Below are 21,464 nucleotides of genomic sequence, written 5' to 3'. Positions count from 1 at the left end.
ATTTCCAAACATGATGAAATGCCTCAAACTTATATGTTTTTTTTGTGAAATTTTTGACATTTGGGGTATTGATTTCATGGGACCTTTTTCCTGGTTTTTATGGTAATAAATGCATACTAGTAGTAGTGAATTATGTGTCAAAGTGGGTTCAGCTTAAGCTTTACCAACTAATGATGCTAGGGTGGTAGCTTGATTTCTTAAGAAAATTTTCTTTCGTTTTGATGCACCTAGAGCAATCATTAGCGATAAGAGTACACATTTTTGTAACATTCAATTTGATTTGTAACACTCAATTTGATAAGATTCTTAAAAAATACGATGTACATCACATAACAACTACCCCATATCATCCTCAAACTAGTGGTCAAGTTGAAGTGTCAAACCTAGAATTGTAACAAATCCTAAAAAAGATCGTAGAGACAAATAGGAAAGATTGAGCAGTAAAATTAGATGATGTTTTATGGGCTTATAGAACTGTGTACAAAACACCCATAGGAACATCTCCCTACAAACTTGTTTATGGGAAAGGTTGTCACTTGCCACTAGAACTTAAGCATAAAGCATTTTGGGCAATAAATTTTTTGAATTATGATCCTAAACTTGCAGGTGAAAAGAGAATGTTGCAACTAAATGAGTTAGATGAATGACAAGCAAATGCTTATGAGAGCTCGAGATTGTACAAAGAGTCAACAAAGCGATGCCACGACACTCTTTTAAAGCCCAAGCAACTCATAGTTGTAGATTGAGTACTTTTACATAATTCGAGGCTTAAACTGTTTCTTGGAAAGTTGAAGTTGAGATGGTTAGGCCCATTTGTGATAGAAATCATCTTTCCATGCGACCCATTTGTGGTGATATTAATAACAAGATAGAGGAGCTCTGACTTCAAAATTTGAGTCAGTGATGATATTAATAAAAAGATAGAGGAGCTCTAACTTCAAAATCTGAGTTAATCGTATGCGTGAAAGGGAAAGTCAAACTTAGACTCTAAATAAGCGCTTCTCAAGAGGCAAACTGAGTTTTTTTTTTATTTCTTTAATTTTTTTGGCATGCTTAATATGTTATAAACAAAAATGAACCATACAATCATGTGGGACACACGGGCGCTTCCTAAGCCATGTGAGACCTGAAGCTTTTTTTTTTTTAATTTTCAAATCACACATGGGCTATGGGGCCTTACACGATTTATATACACAGCTCTGTGGCCTAACATGGGCCATTTACACAACTGTTTCTTCTATTTCAAGCTTAAGGTTTCTTTTTATTTTCTTGTTCTTTTTAGGCCGTTTTAGCCACAAAACACCCCTTCACTGATTTTCAATCAACAAATCTTCATTCTTGTTGTCATTCACCTTTTTTGACTCTTCTTATTGCCCTCAACCTCTTGTCCGTCTCTTTCTCGACGCCATTTTATCCTTTCAAACCACTGACCATCACATCTAAAATGGTTCCTTTGTTTTCCACTATCCTTGCCAGTCGTTTCCCTGCCGTTTATGCACCACCACCATCGCCCCATCCTTCTCTCTTCCTCAAATCGCCAACAGAACCCAAACCCATTCAACCTCTTTTCCCTTGTTAACCACTTCCAACGCTAGCCCCTAGACTGTATTCTCCACCCCTCCTTGACCATCATTTGATATACCCATGTCGAACATACTATCACCGTTCTAGTCTTCGCCGATGATGGCTCTGCTAACCTTCACCATCGTCGCCTTACCACTGTTTGGCTCCACCCTATCTTTTTTTATTATATTTATTATATTTAATTAATTAATTAATATTTTAATTATTCTTATATTAGTTTATTAGTTTTTATTATTCTGTGTGTTGTTGCATTATTATTTTTAGTATTAGGTTTATTACATTTATTACTGTTACTGGTTTTAGATTGTTAGTTTAGTTATTTTTGCATGATTAATATTAGTTTTCCTTTCGTTTTAGGTGTATATTATTGCTATATTAGTATTGTGATTTTGTTTTTGTCATGTGATGGTTTGTTGCTAATGTGTTTCCATTTGTATGCTAATTTGTTTTTCTGCTAGATTAATTATCGGTGATGTTTATTTTTATGGTTATCTGATATTTGGTTATTATCCCTTACTTCAGGTACATCATGACAAACACGAAAGGTAAAACCAAAGCCATTGTCCCTACCTAAAAAAGGAAGAAGACACCGAGTGCAACCTCGTCTTCGACCCTACTATAGTCGTGAGACACCCATGTCTCCAATTTCCTCTGAGTCTATCTGAGGACCAGTATCAACACTTAAAGGAGCGACCTTTGGGTATGGGTCATTGTATCTATTGGGAGGCCTTGCAGGTAGTCTATTTAGCTAATAGAGTTTGGGCTCTAGTCAATACGGCTTCGTGGGATTGGTTTTTGACTATCATAGAGCCTACATATGCAAAAATCACACTAGAGTTCTATTTGATGTTCTTTCTACAACAGGCTATGTCAAAGTGGGATGACATGCATACTAGCTCTTTTAGACTTAGGGGTACGATGCGTTATCTAAGCGCCCCGAGCTTCAGAGTCACCCTTGGACTTTATTTCAAGGAGTTTATAAGTACCCCAGAGTTACCAACCTTATCTAGACACATCTATCACTTAGCTCCACTCTTTTGGTTTCAGATCGCTGAAACTGTGGCACAGTACAACCCAAGCTAGTCAAAGGCAACTTGTCTACTTCCGGCCCTATGTTATATTCATGCCATTCTGGCCTATACACTGATTGGTCGGAGGGAGAGTACGGGGATTGTTGGTATGGCTGACGCTTATTTCCTATAGAGTGTGGAGACGCACCACCTTATCGATGTCATCTATTTTGTGGCTCTCAGTTGTCGTCATTTGTCTGATCGAAGTAGGAAGGGCCCTTACATGATTCGATTGGCGAGATACTTCAAGCTTCTTAGTACTTTGGAGCAGACTTCCTCATTCACTGTAACACCCCGAAATCTAAATATTTGATTTGTTTTGTTAAATTCAGTCAAAAGTTAAATGATTTTATTTAGCGGTATGTGATTGAGGTTGTGTGTTCGAATCCATGTGGGAGCATTTTTGCTAATTTCTTTATATGTTGATCAACTAGTAAAAGTTGGAGTTAAAATTTAACTCTAGGGAATCTGTTGGATATGGATTAGATCTTTGGGTTAGTGAGTAGTCAGATTTTGATTTATTTTTATTTTATCTTATTTCCTTTTTGAAAATTAATTAGTTTTAAGCAAAATCTTCCCTAATTCTTTCTGATGTACACTATCCACATTCTCTTTTCTTTTCTTTTTGCCGTTTCTATTTTCCTACTTTTCCAATTTTGTTTTTCAATCGTTTTATTTTTTTTCTTTCGGTTGGCCTCAACTTCTTCTACTTCTTTGTTATTTTTTTATTTCTCAATTATAACCATTTATCTCTTTGGGTTCCTTTTCCTCTTGTGGCCATCTTCGTGTCATTGTTTCTTTGCCGTTCGCTTCTTGGTTTTGTGTTGGCTACTCGTGGTTAGGAAGTTCTGGTTTGGTAAGCGAGTTTTCGTTGGTATTTTTCGTTTATTGCGTTTTATCTTATCTTAGGTTGGTGTGTAACTTCGGATGATTTTTTTTGTTCGATGGGTCGTAGGGCTAATAAAGTTTGAGAAATCATTTTTAGGTGAGAATCTTGAGGCAAACCCTCCTTCGACAATTTAGTTTTGTAGAAGTTGCAAGTTCTTTGATTGCGGGTAATTGGTCAATTACTTTTGGGAGCATAATGTTTGATATTTTAGAAAATCGAGCACTTTAATCTTTTAATCGATGCACTAGTGAGGGCTAATTCTCTAAAGTGTTTGATGCTTTTAAGTACTAGAATATTCAATTTTTTGGGGTTTATATTAGAAAATATCCAGGTGTATAACGAAAACCCGAGAAAATAGCGAACGAAAAAAAATCAAAATCTAAAACTGTCGATGCCACATGGTCATGTGCTAGACCGTGTGAGCCACACGGGCATGTCTGAGACTGTGTGGGTGACACGGGCTGGCCAAGTAGGCTGTGTGGGCTATAGGGCGTATGGGCCCAAAATCTGAATTTTTCACCTAGGGTCATATTTGCCATACGAGTTGAATGTAGGCCTTTGATGTTCTTAGCTCTAGGGAATCTGTTGGAGTTAAAACATATTATACATATAAAAATTATTAATCATGTGTACATAAATCAAATTTACCACTTAAAGAACATTAAAGTTCATGTTTTGTATCTTTTGTTATAAGTATGTATGTCATATACATTTTCGATATCTTTTATTTCTGCATGTGTATTCGAGTGGGATATATGTTTGCGGAGGAAGTGCGGGCAGCTTAATCTCTCTATTGTATTTGGTTGCTCTGCCAGACATATATTTCTGTTACAGGCGAATTATCACCTTAAGGTCTGATAGCTAGACTACAAATGTTTTGAAAAGTGACACAATCGCTAAACAGTGTGTAGGGCTGGATGAGTATATAATACCCTATATGGTGTGTAGCGAATGAGGGTAAGATTGTGATTCTACATTTGATATGTTCTATTTCTGCTCTTATAAATATATTTGAATGATTTTTGAAAGCGTATATGAAATTAAATTTGTACTTCTATTTTTATAAGTTACACATTGAGCTTGAAAGCTCACCTCTGTCTGTTTACTTTCAGGTAATCCTTAAACATAGGTAGGTCGATGCAACAAGAGCTTGCTTATTTATTACTGTTGCATATTTTTAAGCTATTCATATTTAATCTGGTTGCTCATGGACTATTTTTAGACTATTTTTTAAAGTTTGGATTTTATTTTTTTTCTCGTTTATTAAGTTTTTCAACATATTTCTTATGGTATTTATTTTATTCACAAAACCATGGTTTTCCAACAACAAGTTGCATTTTACAATATTGAACTAAATTAAGAATTTCATCGCAAACTTAAATGTTGCAAAAGCATAAATAATTAACAGTTTCATCAAACTAGTTAATAAATATATTTTCTCTTATAAACTGTATTTTTACTTAGTAAGAGCTAGTGTCATTTTTACAAGTCAAACAGACTCTAGATTTTCAAATTAGTTGTGATAACTTCTCCAGATCTGGCTATAATATCTAGACCGAGTTTGGGGTGTTACATTCACATTGACTGGACAAATGATCCCATAAGGATTATCTCTATGAGCCATATGAGTATGATCCAGCGCCAACACAGAGCAAGTACCCATCGATATATTCCATCTGGATCCCCAGGATGAGCATGACGAGCTTCTGAATGATGATCTTCCTTGACACACAAACCTGACTCGATCCTTTCCTCTGTTGAGTCACTCTATTGCTGCACATTCTGTTACACTCGACAACATTTACGAACGGATTGATCACTTTGAGCAGCAACGGTCTAATCGGATTGACCACTTTGTTCGGCGACAGACAGAGCAAATGGATCACCTCGAGCAGTTACATTTTGAGCACTTTGCGCAGTAGTCGACTTAGATCGATAGCATTAAGGCGTATTTGTAGTAGATATGCCAAAATTTTCATATTTCTCCACCCAATGCTTCGCCTCGCGATTCTGACTTAACACTTTCCGCTGATCACTAATTTATGTTAGTTTTCTGTTTTAGTTATTTTATTTTTGAGACATATATGCTTTGTTTTTTGTTTATTATGCACTATTATTTTTATTATTTTATAGGTTGTTTGCTTTTCTAGTTGTTATCTCTTTTTCTTATTTATTTTTGTCTATTTTCTTATTAGTTTGATTAGAAACATGTATTTCATGTAAAATCCTCTAAGATTTCGATTTTCACTATTCTGAGGAATTCATCTAAATTCAAGGCAATTTCAGTTCTCTCCCTCCCTTTTGATATTGTGCTTATTCTATTTATATATGTTTGTACGTCAAGGGTAATGTACATCTTAAGTATGGGGAGGTTGTTTATTTGTTTATGCGATATAGGCCCTGATTTATTGTTTGTTTTAAGTAATTTTCTCACTCCTATCATTGAAGTTAATTTTTTTAATTTAGAGTTGTATTGATTCTGTTTTGGAATAATTTGTGGATTTGTGTGTATTGTTTGATTTATAATTTAAGACATGATAGAGTAAAGCATGATAAGTTACTTTTTAGAAATTATTATTTTAGGTTGTCTCTCAAAATTGAAAAATTATCTTAAAATTTTAAATTTACAAGTTTGATATCAAAACCATAATTTTTGTGAGCCTTTGAGCCTATAGAGCATATATTTATTTGTACTCATTTTTTTTTTCGTTGTGAGTATGTCAACTTGATTTTTTATTTTAGAACATACTTGAGTTATGCATGTTAAGACCACATTATTGATTTGATATATTGAGATGATAGGGGCACTTAGGATTTAACCCATTTAACCTTTAATCAACTTACCTATTGTATTAACTTTTAGTAAACCCCGTTGATCCTAACACATTTTTTTCTATCACTCATTAATTTTAACTCGTAACCCATATCTATGTTGTAAAATTATCTTCTTTATTGACTCTCTTTTTGTCGAGAATTGATTTGGTTGGCTGCCTGATTATGTTTCATCACTTGTATTGTTGAACTTTACTTTGCTCAAAGAAAAAATATAAAATAAAGAAAAAAGTTGATTTAGCTTGAATAGTTAGTTTCATATTCTATTGAAAAACTTGTTGTCATTCTTTATTTCTTGTTGGTGTAAGTTCTTTTAATTCAGCAATCGTTTCTTTTCTACTTGGTAACTTATCAACACGATTCTCGATTATAACCAACCTTTCCGACCTTTGCCATACCGTTAACCTAAGCCCTATTACAACCTTGTAAAGACCTCTTGATTGGTGTGTCATCTCATTCTATAGTGGTGGAGATTTGATTTTCAAGCAAGCATATGGTAAAAACATTTCTCGCTCAACCGTTGAGTGCATATTACTTGAACTTTAAACACTTTGAGTGCTTTGAGTGAATCTTTAGGAAGGATGTTATTTCTTGTTGAGTTTGAATTTCAAGTAATTTTTGAAATAAGGGATATGCCTAATGTTTTGAAGCTTAAAAATTCTTTGCTTGAATTACTTGTGATGTTTAGTGTCATTTTAGTGTGAATTTCCACTACATGATTATCTGTAAATTATCCTAAGACATTATCGGTGGAAACAATAAATTGAGAGAAGTTAACTTGATTGTGGGTTGAGAATTTTGCTTGAGGACAAGCAAATTCGTAAGTGTGGGGATATTTGATATGTGCTAAAAGTAACATGTTTTAATCCCATTCTTAATGCAATATTGGGTAATTATTCGATGTTAATGGTGAATTTTATGCTCTTAATCTTTTAAATTCATATTTTTATACTTAGGAGAGCATTTGAGAGCAAAAACGAGCAAAAAATGAGTGAAAACTGAAAAATTAGAGCAAGGTACAGGAGCCATACAAGCTGACCCCTTCCACATGGCTGTGTGATCCACACAGGCTGCCACACGGCCATGTGACAGGCTGTGTCAATTTCGTGAATTGGCACTTTGAATTGTGGGAAAACATAATTTTTAAGTTTTTTAGGCATTCTAAGACGTATATATGACAAAAATAAGAAGAAAGGAGAGCATCGTCATAGAATACTCAAGAAAACAACTGAAAAAATACCATTGAAACTGATTATGAAGCAGATTTTCGTAAAGATTAAAAATTCCCAGTTGATTTCTTAGGAGATTATCATGAGTTTCTTTAGTTCTTTCAGTTATACTATGTTTTAAATGATTTTATTTTCAAACATGAACTAATTTTCTAAATACCTAGGGAGATGAACCTTATGATAAATTCTGTCTTTTGATTTTTATTTTACGTAATAAATACTTAGATATTTTTCTCAATTATGTGTGCTTTATTCTTGGTTTGATATTTCTAGATTATTGATCCATGTTTGATGTGCTTAAGTCAAAGGAGGAATAAACCCTGTTTAAGAGTAGATCTAGCATAATTGAGTGGAGTTGCATAGAATCCTAAAAATTGGACGACATAAATCTACCAGATTAGAGTCATATCTAATAGAGGAATCCATAAATCGAGTTAATGCGATAATAAAGGTTTTAATTACAAAGATTTTATATTAATCAACCTAGAGTCAGTTGCCCTTACACTCGAAAGAGATATTAGCATAATTATAGATTTCTATGGATTAAGATACTAAGTGAAGAATAGGTGAATTCTTTCCTGGGTAATGTTTTGCTTCTTGGTTGTTTACTCGATTATTTTCATGATTTGTTCTTTGTCGTGTTCTTAGCTAATTTAATTAGTTAATTTTATTTTTTAATTGATCACTTAAATTTATCGGTTAAATAATAGAAAGAAAGTAATTACTAGTACTTTTAGTCTTTGTGGGAATGATATCTTGCTCATCGTAACTATACTATTAATTGATTGGTGCACTTGCCTTAGATTTTTAGTGGTTCATGGATATCACTAATAACAAAAACTCAAAACCAAAATTAAACTCGAAAACTTAGTCCAAAGATCAAAAGTCCAGAAAACTTAGTTATAAATATTTCAAACCATCTTCAGCAAGAAACCAATCCGAGTTCCCAATTGTTGCCCAATCTTAATTCTGTCAATTACCTAAAATGGTGAAATGAAAAGGGGTGAGTTATAAGCTTAGTGTGTAACTAAATTCAAAAAGAAACACAAATAAAATAATAAATAGATAAAAATATTGTAGAGAAATTCATCAAACTCGAATGCCAAAATTGTGCATGCATGATTATGTCAATACAATATTTTCAGAAAATAAAATATAGATTTCAGAAAACTTTTGACCTAACTCCGTTACACACAGAATTAAAGTTCCCCAGAACTCTTCCACCAACAGATAATTATGGACAAAGCCACTAGAGTTGCAGTTAAAACTGCCATATCAGATATATTTGGTCAAGCCACTATATTTCAACTAAGCTATCAGAACAAATATATGTGGTCGAGCCACTATAGTTGCAGTTAAGTTGTCAAAACAAAAATGTGCTTAAACCACCAGACAATGCAGATCATGAAACTTCTAGAACTTCCTCATTACAATATTATCCCAACCCCATGCCATGTGACATGGCATGCAAATACATAATCTGAATGAAAAGTATGTACGACATGCAGTTGTACAATAACAAAAATTAGAATGCGTGGAATTTCATGCTTTGTAGAACAAATGTGTCACAATTTCAACAAAAGAAAATCAGTTTCGTCATAAGGTCAAATGCATGGTCATGTAGTAGATTCAGAGATAAACAAATTAACATAATCAAACATCATACGCTTATATACAAACAAAGCAAAATAGAAACATGTCATTTGAATTTTTGGTTACAGATCATGCATATATATTTCACATAAATTTTTCATATTACTTACAGTATCATGTTTTCAAGTCCTATTAATACAATATAGACCCTACGGAGTGCTAAATACACATAAAAAATAAATACGGCCTTAGGTGAAATTTCTAGAAAATAGGCCCACACGGCCCAACTAGCCTAGCCCATGTGGCCTATACAGCCCAATTAACCCAGAACCTGTGACACACGGTCTGCCATGCGGTCATGCGACTCACTGGCACATGGCTATATGACGTTGATAGTAAGCTTTTTGGCATTACATCGTTTGTTGTTTTTTAAGATTTTTGTTACACACCAGATCGATTATGATATGCGACGTTATGGCACACTTCCAGACTCCTAAACAACATTTAAGAAAAGATTTATTTGCATGAATTACCAAACTCAAATCATTATTTCAAAAACAAACGACAACCATCGAACTTAATTATGGAAGAATCAACCCCTAAAAAAAGCGAATAATCACTTACCTTTGAAAGAAACAACAACTAAACAAATTCTTAGTTCATCGGAGGATTAACTGTCTTACGATCTTTACCTAACAAAAATCAAATCATTTAATTACACAATCACAAAGATTACCCTAGCAATCTTTCTTACCATCCTTTAATTAAGCATCAAAAAAAGAACTCAAAATGAAACATAACCACACTTACCAGGATATAACACACTAAAGCTCAACACTTTGATCACATATACACGAACCGCATGGAAACTAAGAGATAAAATGTCAGCAAAGCAGTGACACGTGATGGCAATAAGAAGAAAAGAACTAGAAATCAACAAGTTAAAGTCAAGAAACTAAAGAAACAAAAACATAAAAGGGAAGAAGAAGGAAAAAAGGGTGAAAACAATAGAAAATAGAGGAACGTAGAATTAAGGGGATTAGAGAGAGAAATGGAAAGAGTGGAAGAGTGGTTTAAGAGAATTTTGGGTAGAATATTTCTCAAAAAAATAAAATAAAATAAAATTTAAAATAAAATCCTAAACTACTAGATTTTTTCCACTAACTTATCAGTTTGACCAGGATTTGAATTTGACCCAACCACAAACCACATGGGCGGCCCACTAAAGCAGAGGCAAAAATAGTTCCCATCAACACGCGTAGGGATTCAAATATAAGACCATAGGGTAAGTTGAAACCTTAACACTAAACTAGTAAGCTCATTTTGTCATCAGTTGAGCAAAACTAATATTTAACTCTAATATTCAAAGTAAGAGGTTGGAATAAAAATAAAAATAAAAATAAAAATCAAGGGAATGGATTTGAACACAAGACTTTAGCCACATAACAAGAACACTTAACCATTAAACCACTAAATCAAATCAGTTCACTTGATGCAATTTCAGATCATTTAACTAAAAACAAGGTGTGACCACTCTCACAGTTCACTAATCTAATTTCTACTAACCCGGTTTTTGGGATGTGATTGATAACTCTTGAAAAGAGTTATATTTCATGCCTTTAGACCTAGCTAATTTCTTGCACTTAAGTACATTTTGTTGCATTTTAGGATATTTTAGTTAGCATTTTTAATATTGCATTAGGACTTGGACTGTCTTGGAATTAGGTACTTTTAATCACTTGTGCTGGAGTTTTTTTGTGTGTTGGCATGGCAGGAATAGGTTTTGGAATGAGGAAATAAATGAGTAAAGTTTAGCCAGGTCGAAGTGCAAATAGTTTGCCAGCAAGGATGGTGTGACAATACTGGAAAGACCAAGTAAACATTTTTTGTGCAGCAGTCCTAGTTAAAATTCAAAATTTTACCAAATAAATCCCCTTAAAAGAGGAGAAGATTATCATGAGCAGTTAGCCAACCCTAGCCTGATTTATTTATAATATCTGATGAAAGGGACCTTACAAATAGCTAACAAAACAAAAAAAAGAACAAAAAAAGTGGGAGAGATCCTTAGATGTGAATAAGGGTTCGGTTGTGCAAAGGAAAGGAAGTCGAAGGCAGTCCTTCTTAGCCATCACAAGACACCGTGCTGTCGAATTGTGGATTGGGCAAGCGAAGGCTGTTTCCTAAAGTTCTTTCATTATTTCCATTAATGTTCTTTAGAAATATTGAATCGAAGTAGTTGAGCACAATGTCGGATAATATTTTGGTTTGGAATTTTATTTCCCAACCTATGAGTGAAATCTCATAGGGTTGGGATTACTTTCAATAGAACCTTAACTGTTTTTATGGATGCAATATATATCTAATTTACTTTACTGTTTCATCTGATTGTTCTTATTTCTTAATTAAAATGCAAATGATCTTTAGACAATTGTTCGCATACTTATGAACTGATTCTAATAAGTTTATCCATTCTATAAGGAGCATGTAGAAAAATAGGAGATAGATGTGCATCAAAATTGATCTAGAGAAAGCATATGATCGTGTGGATTGGGAATTCATCGACGCCTCGCTTCATGTTACAGGTATTCTCAATTTTCTCTGTAATGTTATTATGTTTACTATTTCGAATTCCACTATGCAGGAATTATGAAACGGGGTTCCAAAACAAAAATTTTAGCCTACTAGGGGTGTTCTTCAAGGATGTCTGTGGTCTCCTTATTTGTTTATTCTGTGCATGGAATGGTTAGGCCAAAGTATCCATTTAGTCATAGACTCTGGTAATTGGCCCCCTATTCTTCTGGCTCGTACAGGTCCACATCTGTCTCATCTTTTTTCGCAGACGATTTGATTCTATTTGGTCATGTTGAAGAACATCAGGCTAGGGTTACCAAAGATATTCCCGATAAGTTCTATGAATATTCGGGACACTGGGTTAATATGTGGAAAGCAAATATCTTTTTTTTTTTCAAAAAGAGTAGATGGTAGCTTAGGGAGACACATAAGTAGATACTTCAATTTTCAAGAAATGCAAAATTTGGGACCCTATCTAGGAGTGCCCCTTTTCCATGAAAAGGTCACTAATAACACTATGCGCTTTATTGTAGACAAGGTGTGCAGTAAACTGTGTAGTTGAGATGTCAATCATCTCTCATTAGCTGTGTAATGTCCCCTAACCCTATACCGTCACCGGAACAGGGTTACGAGACATTACCAGTCAATACAGTCCAATTTCGGTCATTAATTAAAATAAATATTCACACACATCCTAGTTTTAAGATGTCGTCCCTTTAATGGGCCCTCGCGGTCCAATATGAACAGTAAATTCAATTCGAGACTAATTTAGAATCACTACGAATTTTTAGTAAATTTCAAAATTCATACTACATACCATTGCCAACCATAATTTACTCATTTCATCAATACTTTTACAACCTAAATGACTCTCATTAAACATCACAGGTACATGCCATTATCAATACTCAACATACTTTACCTTAATGAATTCGGGATCGTCTTGGGATGTTGATTCAACGTACTATCTTTACTTAACTGCATGACGAAACAAACCGTGACTGCTGAGTATGGTATACTCAAGTGGTATTTCTATAATCCGAACAATTAATAATATAACAAATGCTTAAGATCATAATAACAATTACAATTATTCAATTATTTATTCATAGATAAATTTCAACTACTTACCATATAAATTTTATACAAATCATATAATAAACACAATAACATAATTGTTCAATTCTTAACTAAATCCATTATTATTTACTCCGGTCTTTCACTTACTACTCGGTATAGCTTTCCTTAATTTACTCACAATTCAATATCATTAAACTATATTCAACTATACACTTATCAATCATATTCCATTTTAATTCATTTCAATAACGATTAATTTCATTTATATCATATCAACTTACTATCACGATAGCTTTCAAGTATATACATACGATTCATATATCTCAAATCACATTTCAATTCATCAAGTGGCATCATATATCATCAATTCGAACTCCAATCATTTCATGAACCTTTGGTTCATATTTTCAATTCATATCTAAATTTTCAATTCTCAATTCAATTTCTCGTTTCATTTCAATAGCTTGATCAATCAAATTTATTCGATTTATCTTTCACTTATTTACCCTATTAACAAACCCGGACTTTGACGGATACAGATTCAACCCAAACACACCAAGACGGCATATTGTGCCTAAAGCGGTACATAGTACTGATCGATATCGACACATAAAGTGCCTAAAACGACACACGAGGTGCCCGATACAACACACGAGGTGCACGAAATCGACACATAAAGTGCCCGATTGATAAAGCCGGTAAATCCGTACACTTCCGGATCCTATGGCATGCCAATTATATCCGACTCGGCCCGACTAGTTAATATGGTATTTCATTCACTTTCTCAATTTAATAATTCTTTCATCAATATACCATTCGATAATCACATATATTCACCCATTTTCACAATTCATACAATTTCATTCAATTCAACAATATATTTCAATTATTCACATTAATTCATAATTCAATACAATTCAATTCACTTTTCAATATCAAATATTCAAATATCACAATCTCATATATTCATATCAATTTCCTCATATTTCCAATCAATATATTTTTCAATATAACATTCATTCAATATTTAAATTTCTACATAAATCATGTATATTATATAATTCAATCAATATAAATTCAATCAAAATAATTTCAATCAATATAAATTCAATAAATTCATCGATACCAAAATCAATCCATTCCAATTGTAAAACATCATAATTCTAACACTAACAATTGCAATATGTATATAAATATAACAAATAATAACTAAGTTCAGATTATAGAAAGACAAACAGTAATTTTCGAGCTAACTCCCGTTGACTTTGTCTTGTCTTTTTGTTAGCCGAGATTTCCGGTACCACATTGACTACGAAATTAATACAATTCGTAATCATTAATACATTACTAATTCATATCTTGAGTTACAGAATTCTAAATTAAGATCCGCTAATTTTTCCTAAAACTAGACTCACAAATCTTCTTACAATAAAATTTTCGGAATTTTTGGTTTAGCCATTAAGTACAGTTTATTCTTTAAATTCACCCCTATTCTGCTGTCTGACAGTTTCATCCCTTCTTCACTAAAAATTAATTATCTCACAGTACAGAACTCGGATAATATTCCTGTTGATTTCTCCTGAAAATAGACTCATTAGGGATTCTAAACATATAACTTAAGCCTCTAATTATTTTTATTCAATTTTTGGTGATTTTCCAAAGTCAGAACAGGGGAACCCGAATTCATTCTGACCTTGTCTCACAAAATTCATTATATCTCATAATTTACAATTCAATTGCTTATATTGTTTCTTCTATAAGAAACTAGACTCAATAATATTTAATTCAATATTTTACTCATCCTCTAATTCAATTTCTAAAATTTTTGGTGATTTTTCAAACTTAGACTACTGCTGCTGTCCAAAATAGTCTTAGTACAAAATGTTGATTTACTTTAATTTCAATTTAATTCTAACTAAATTCACTTACTTTTCTATCTTAATTCATACTTTATTTCTACTCAATTTTAACCAAAATTAGACATAATTATCTATTTTTCATCATAAAACCATAATTTCAAAATTTTTCAATTTAGTCCTTAAAGCATAAAACTTATGAATCACTTTACAATTCAATCCTTATATCATTTCTAACTTGAATTTCTATCAATTTAGCCCTTAATTCATCATTTTATTTAACATGAACCATACTTAGAAATCTAATGACTTTCAAAATTTCTACTTAAAACAAGTAGTATTTATCTCTAGGATTCCAAAAACTCAAAAATCATAAGAAAATGGGCTAAATTGACTTACCAAATTAACTTGGAACCTTTAAAACCTTATTTTTCCCTTTTTCTTTTCTTCCTTTCTCCCTTCTCTGTTTCGTCCCCTGCTATTCTGTTTCTTTCCTCTTTTTATTCTTTTGTTTCTTTCTTTTGTTTCTTTTATATATATATATAATGACAATAATAACTATAATAAAAATCTATTTAATAACAAATATTTATTTAACACTTGTACCAATCATTTTATACACTTGTTTTTCTTCTTTTCTTTTCTTTTTTATATATACATATATATTTAATAATTTAATGATATACATAATTCAAGAAAAATCTTGATTTTTCTTCCATTCACAACCTCATTTCATAGGTATGGCTTAATTGCCATTTTAATCCTTTTATTTTCTATTACTTTAAAACTAAACTTTCATATTATATTCAATTTAATCTTTTATCCAATTATCCTTAATTAAGCTAAATTTACTTAATTAAACTCTAATTAACCACTCATTTTACTTCGTAAATATTTTTAATAAATATTTACGAATCCGTTTTTCAGAAATAGAGACCCGAAAATACACTTTTTCGGTAACGGTAAAATTCGGGTCGTTACAAGCTGGTAGGGTGACGTTGGCTCAGTCAGTTTTGCTTTTAATTCCAAGCTATTTTATGCAAACAATAATGATTCCTAAAGGTTTGTGTGATGAGATTGAGTGCATGGTCAGGAAGTTCAGATGGGGGTCCTATAATGGTGGTACCAAGATGGCCTTGGTAAGTTGGGACTCGGTGTGTCAACCTAAATCGTATGGTGGTCTTGGTCTAAGATATTTGAATGATCATAACACTTCTTTCATGATGAATGTTGGATCCAGTATTATTTCAAACTCCAATGCCTTTTGGGTTCGGGTTCTCCGGTCAAAGTATGGGGTTCAAAGTTGATTACCTGAAAACTTATCGAGAGGTTGTTGTTCTTTCTTTTGAAGATTTCTTACTAACATATGGCTCTTCATTCACGAAAATTTATTATGGTCTATCAGAGATGGGAATTGCATTAATTGTTGGCGCGAACCTTGGGTTTTGAATTGTGAACCCTTGTCCAAACAGATTCCTTCCATATTTAATCTTAGTATGGGTTGCCCTCTTAGCAATATGATTACATATGATGGATGGTGGAATTTGGAGCTTTTTAGACTTTGGGTTTCTAAAGAGATCATTAGCAGGATTGTAGGCGTCCCGTTGCCTTACCCATCTTCTAGTCCTGATAGAATTATATAAGGGGTACTTCGACTGGCTCTTTCTCCCTTAAAAACGCATATGGTAAGCTTTGGGAAGGAGCATTGAATTTGAAAGAGCATGTGTGGGAGCTTCCGTAGAAGTTTAAAGGTCCACAATAAGTTAGATTTTTCATTTGGCTCGCTCCCAAACAACGTTCACTTACGAATGCAGAAAAGGTAAGGCGAGAAGTTGTTAATGACAATGCATATGGTTTTTGTTGGAACGAGTTTGATGAGGTGTTACATGTCCTCAGAGATTACCTTACAGCTAGGACCATTTGGGACAAACTCATTCTAGAATGAAAGCTTTCTAGATTCTACTCCGGATCCTTTCCTGAATGGATGACAGAAAACCTCCAAAATCATCAAACTCTTTATTTGGTTAGGGCTGATTGGTCGTGCCTTTTTGGGATTATTTTTTGGCGCATTTGGAAGAATCTTAATATGTTTACTTTCAAAGGTATCTCTTGGAGTATTGATGAAGTCCTCAAGGTTTCTCATAGCTAGGCAAGATAGTACGCTTTAATTTCAAAGCTATCACCGAACAAAACACAAACACCTCTAGCTAGTCCTCATTTATTTGGCAATTGGGTGTGCTTGAACACAGGCGATTCTATTAGGAATGAAGAAGTTTTTGCTATAGCTGAGGGATTAGTGTGCAATCATAATGGTGGGTGATCATTGGTTTTAGTAGATACTTGGGAAGTTGTAGAGTGATGGAGGCTGAGTTTTGAGGCATCTTGGCTTGGTTAATGCTTATTTTAGATAAGAGATTTGAAAGGGTTTTAATTCAAATGGACAGCCTTGAGGTAGTTAATGCGATTCAGGATGGATCTTTCAGGAACTTTAACTCTACTTTAGTCAGAAGAATTCATCAACTCCTGAAAATGGTAAAACATTGGAAGATTCAACATATCCCCCAAGAAGAAAATATAACCGTAGATAAACTTGTCGAGATGGTTCGCGACAGAAGAATAGGTTTAAGATTGTTTGAGGATTCCCTTTTAAGGATTTAGTTTAATTTATTTTGTGTACTTTTTTAAATGAATAATTTAAATTTTATAAAAATAATACTTTTTATAAAAAACAATGTAAATGTAAAAAAAATTAATAGGAAAAAATAGTGAGTATTTAATATAATAAAATAAAGTTAATTCAAAAATTAGTAATCAATTAAAGAAGAGTATGTTAACGAGGATTTCAATCTTAATGGTAATAAAAATAATTAATATTTTAAATAAAAACTAGGAACATGTTTTTATATTAACTTTAAACAAATTGTTAAATACAAAAGTTTTGAAATATATATATAAAAAAAGCAGGTCAAGTGAAAGGAAAAAAAACCATGTGTGTGCATCGAGACATAAGAATGTGCAATTAAATGTGGAAGTGAAAGTGCGATATTTGCAAGCGAACACGTTAGGTTGTAATATAGATGTAACCTCCCCACTCCAGCCTAGATGTTAGACCCAAATTCAAAAGATTACATCAGCAATCGAAATAGCCTAGCAGGGTTATCGGAGTTTTGAAAATAGCCATTTTAAAATATTTGTTTAATTTAGTAGAAAATTTAGTTACAAACCATTTTATTATTCCTAAAAATCTTAATTGTACTTTAGCAGTGGAAAAGTGATTTGTTCGTTTTGAATAAAAATCGGGGGTTCAAGCATACTAATCAATAATCATAACATAACTTCCTAATAATTTAAATTAGATGTCATGCAAAATGAAACAAATCCAAATTCTAAATCTCATGCCATAGTTTGAAATAAAATAATACAGTCTCTGAATAAAAATAATCTTAAAGTACTTTAAAAAAATAGAACATTCCGAGCTGAGACCTTCCGGATGCCACGTCCGCGTTCTAACTTGGTGGGTTATTCGTAATGTTGAAAATTTAATGGGGAGTGAGTTATGATCCTCAGTGTGAGTTCATTCACAAGAATATCAGTGCAAATATTTGGTAAATCACATTAAATAATATCACATAGAATAATCATAATCAAACATTAGTTCAAAGTATCATTTTTCGATGCAACCATCATTAAAATATCAAAGCTCACAATAGCAGTTTTTAAAGTAAGCAATTTTCAGATTTGCCCACAATATACATATATTTACACACGTATATAGATATCATAACAGAATTTCCAGTTTTTTATGTACATGATTTTTAAAGATGTCATATAGTTTCGATTTTTAACAGAATAGATCTTACCGCATCCTACACAGCACAATGGGAGTTCCCCTGAACTCCCTTTTCCAACAGATCGGGATGTGGATAAACCACTACTGGTTCACAGATAATAACTGTCATTTGGTTATGGACACACAGCAAGTCCTCGTAGATGGAATTTTCCTTTGGCTGTGGGTTCACAGTAAAAGGTCCTACATATGAAACTTACTTTTGGTTGTAGATTTTGCATCATAAACCCATATTTGGAATCTATTTTTGGCTGTGGATGCATAGCAATACCCGCATATAGAATCTGCCTTTGACTATGGATACACAACAAGGTAGAGAAATGCAGTTAAACTGCCAGACTTCCTCCGATCACATCGTGCCATCCCATGCAATGCAATGTGGCATATTTAAAACAAATAAAATATGATAGCAATTAATGTACTAACACATGGAAAATCACTAGCGAAAGCCATGCTCTTCATGTATTCAAATTAATAGTAACATAAGGCATGTTGTATGTACGATCCCATTTATAGATACAATAGTTTATATATACTATTCATAATTTATGCAAATGTGTATATATGTATAAATACCTCATTAATTCATTCAATCATGGATTTTAACATAATTCATATTATCAGGGACCTAATTGCATAATTTAAAACACTAAAAATATTTTAAAAATTATTCAGGGACTAATCTAATCAAAACATAAAATTTTGGGTCAAAACTATAAAATTTAAGGTATAGAGGACACATGACCGTGTGACCAAACTGTGGGGAAAGCCTTGGGCTATGTGGATGGGGTAGACAGCCATGTGGCTAGGTCGAGTGACAAGCTATGGCCATACAAGACATGCAAAATTAAGCTTCAAGGGTGACACGACCATGTGGGAAGATGTGTGGAGGGTTTTAGGTCGTGTGAAAATCGAACATCCTAAGGTTTTAGGGGGAACATCGCTGTTTATGGGGGCATATGGTCTACAAGGGTAGCCTACATGCCCATGTAGCTGGTCGTGTGGCCATATCTTAGGTTTGGTTTTTCCCCAATTCACTTGTAAAAAAAAACACACACCCAACTTTAAGATCTCAAACGTCATCCCTTGCGCTAAAATCTGGTTTGAGGCACCTAAGTCGAGTCCTTCAAATGACATTTATGCAAGACTTAATAACGATTTTCAAGATTTATCAAAATTATTGGGAATGTTGACAAGATTTGAAAAAGATTCATTAATTTAGATGAAAGATTAACATTGGATGTAATTACTACAAGAATTTAGTGTTAACTACCGGGATTGAATTAAACTTACCAATTCTTGGCAAGATTAGGGATGAAATTTACATTGTTATGCTAAATCGGTAGGAAGAAAGGTTGAACGAAGATTGATTCCGAATTCGGGATCAAAATTAAATTTCAGCAATGGAAGAAAAATATTTTGTAAAAAAGAAGATGAAAAAGAGTAAAGGAAAGAAATAGGGAAAAATGAGAAGAAATTTCAGTTTAATTAGGAAAAGAACTATAGTTCAATTTTGTTTAGGAAAAAGGATTAAATAGTTAGGATTTTCAGATTTTAAAGGGGTACCATTTTGCTAATTTTGCTGAAAATAAAAGGGAAAAGGGAAAGTATAATGTGACTTAAACTTGGGGTCACATAGGATAAGGGAAGATATTTAACCATTGGGTTACTACCCACACTTAATGTGTTTTTACACTAATTAATATATATTCTAATATGGTTTTGATCATAGGTTGCTAGAAAGAAAAATGGAAAGAGTGTGATTTGAACCTTGAATTTTTAAGGGAATACATCAACTACATAACCATCAAAATTAATTCATTTCTTGATAATTTATTTCATCTAACCTTATATATTTTGAGTATTACAATAAAATTATTTACCATGAAACACTTGAAAATAATTCCAAAGATTATACTCATTAAAGAAAGAAAAAGCAGTTAGTACTGCGTAAAAATTAATACAATCAACAAAATTGATTAAGAATTTAATTTAATAAAAATAAGATTTAATAGTTTTTAAATATTTATGTATTTATAGTAATAAGAAGTTTAATGATGTAATACCATCAATAAAAATTAATTACTATTTTAATATTTAATTTTAAAAATCATAAAGGTCGATTGAGCAGTAAAATTTAAAAATGATAAAAAATATATATGATTGATTATTTGTAAATTTAAAATTGTTAAATATCTTTTAAAAGCAAATTAGGATTAACTTATGTCGCAATTGCAGGCCAGTATGGGATAGTTACATCTTTTGCTATAGATGGATGACTTATTTTATTCGCAACGATCAAGACAAGAAGAATAAGTCATGATTGGTATGCTAATACCCTAGATTCCTTTAATGCTATGTTGGACGGACATGAGAAAATTATGCTCACTTTTTCATAATAATTATTGCAGTATGAATAGAAAGCAATTGTTTGTTTTGTTAGTAAAAAGAGTGAAGGCATTTGTTATTGAGGAAGTTCCAAGTCATTTACCACTGAATTCCAAACCAAAAGAATTGGTAAGTGGCTGGATGGATTTTTCCATCTCTATCAGTAATTGCCCCCTTCGTTCTGGTCTTCTCCGCCATGGCTTTGGGCCATCACAATTACATGCTTCCTCTGGATACAAAATTTTGAAATTTTAAAATTATCAGGCCTTTAAAGATGTTACTATTTTAAAATACATCTTTTCAAAATGCTAATATGCTTAATTGTTTGGTTTTGATAAATAGTTTTTAAGAAAAACTAAGTTAATAAAATTTAATAAGTTAAAACATTATTATAAAATAAAATTAATATTATTTAAAATAATATAAAATATCCAAGATGGATATTATTAGATTCATAAAAATGTAAATATTTTTAATAATATAAAATAAAAATTGCATTTTAAAGTTAAGAAAAATATTTGGTAT

General features: G+C 32.4%; 1 long non-coding RNA gene across 1 annotated transcript; it reads left to right on the top strand.

Annotated features, from left to right (window-relative positions):
- The first annotated feature begins 1,208 nt into the window (after nucleotides 1-1,208).
- On the top strand, nucleotides 1,209-3,042 carry LOC128290404 (uncharacterized). The gene is made up of 3 exons (XR_008280226.1): nucleotides 1,209-1,721; nucleotides 2,107-2,319; nucleotides 2,449-3,042. It is a non-coding gene; the product is annotated as an uncharacterized LOC128290404 (long non-coding RNA).
- Nucleotides 3,043-21,464: the final 18,422 nt, after the last annotated feature.

Source organism: Gossypium arboreum, chromosome 3 (assembly GCF_025698485.1).
Source record: "Gossypium arboreum isolate Shixiya-1 chromosome 3, ASM2569848v2, whole genome shotgun sequence".
NCBI classification, from domain to species: Eukaryota; Viridiplantae; Streptophyta; class Magnoliopsida; order Malvales; family Malvaceae; genus Gossypium; species Gossypium arboreum.
The sequence above is the reverse complement of the archived record's forward strand: the minus strand, read 5'-3'. Positions and strand labels throughout refer to the sequence as shown.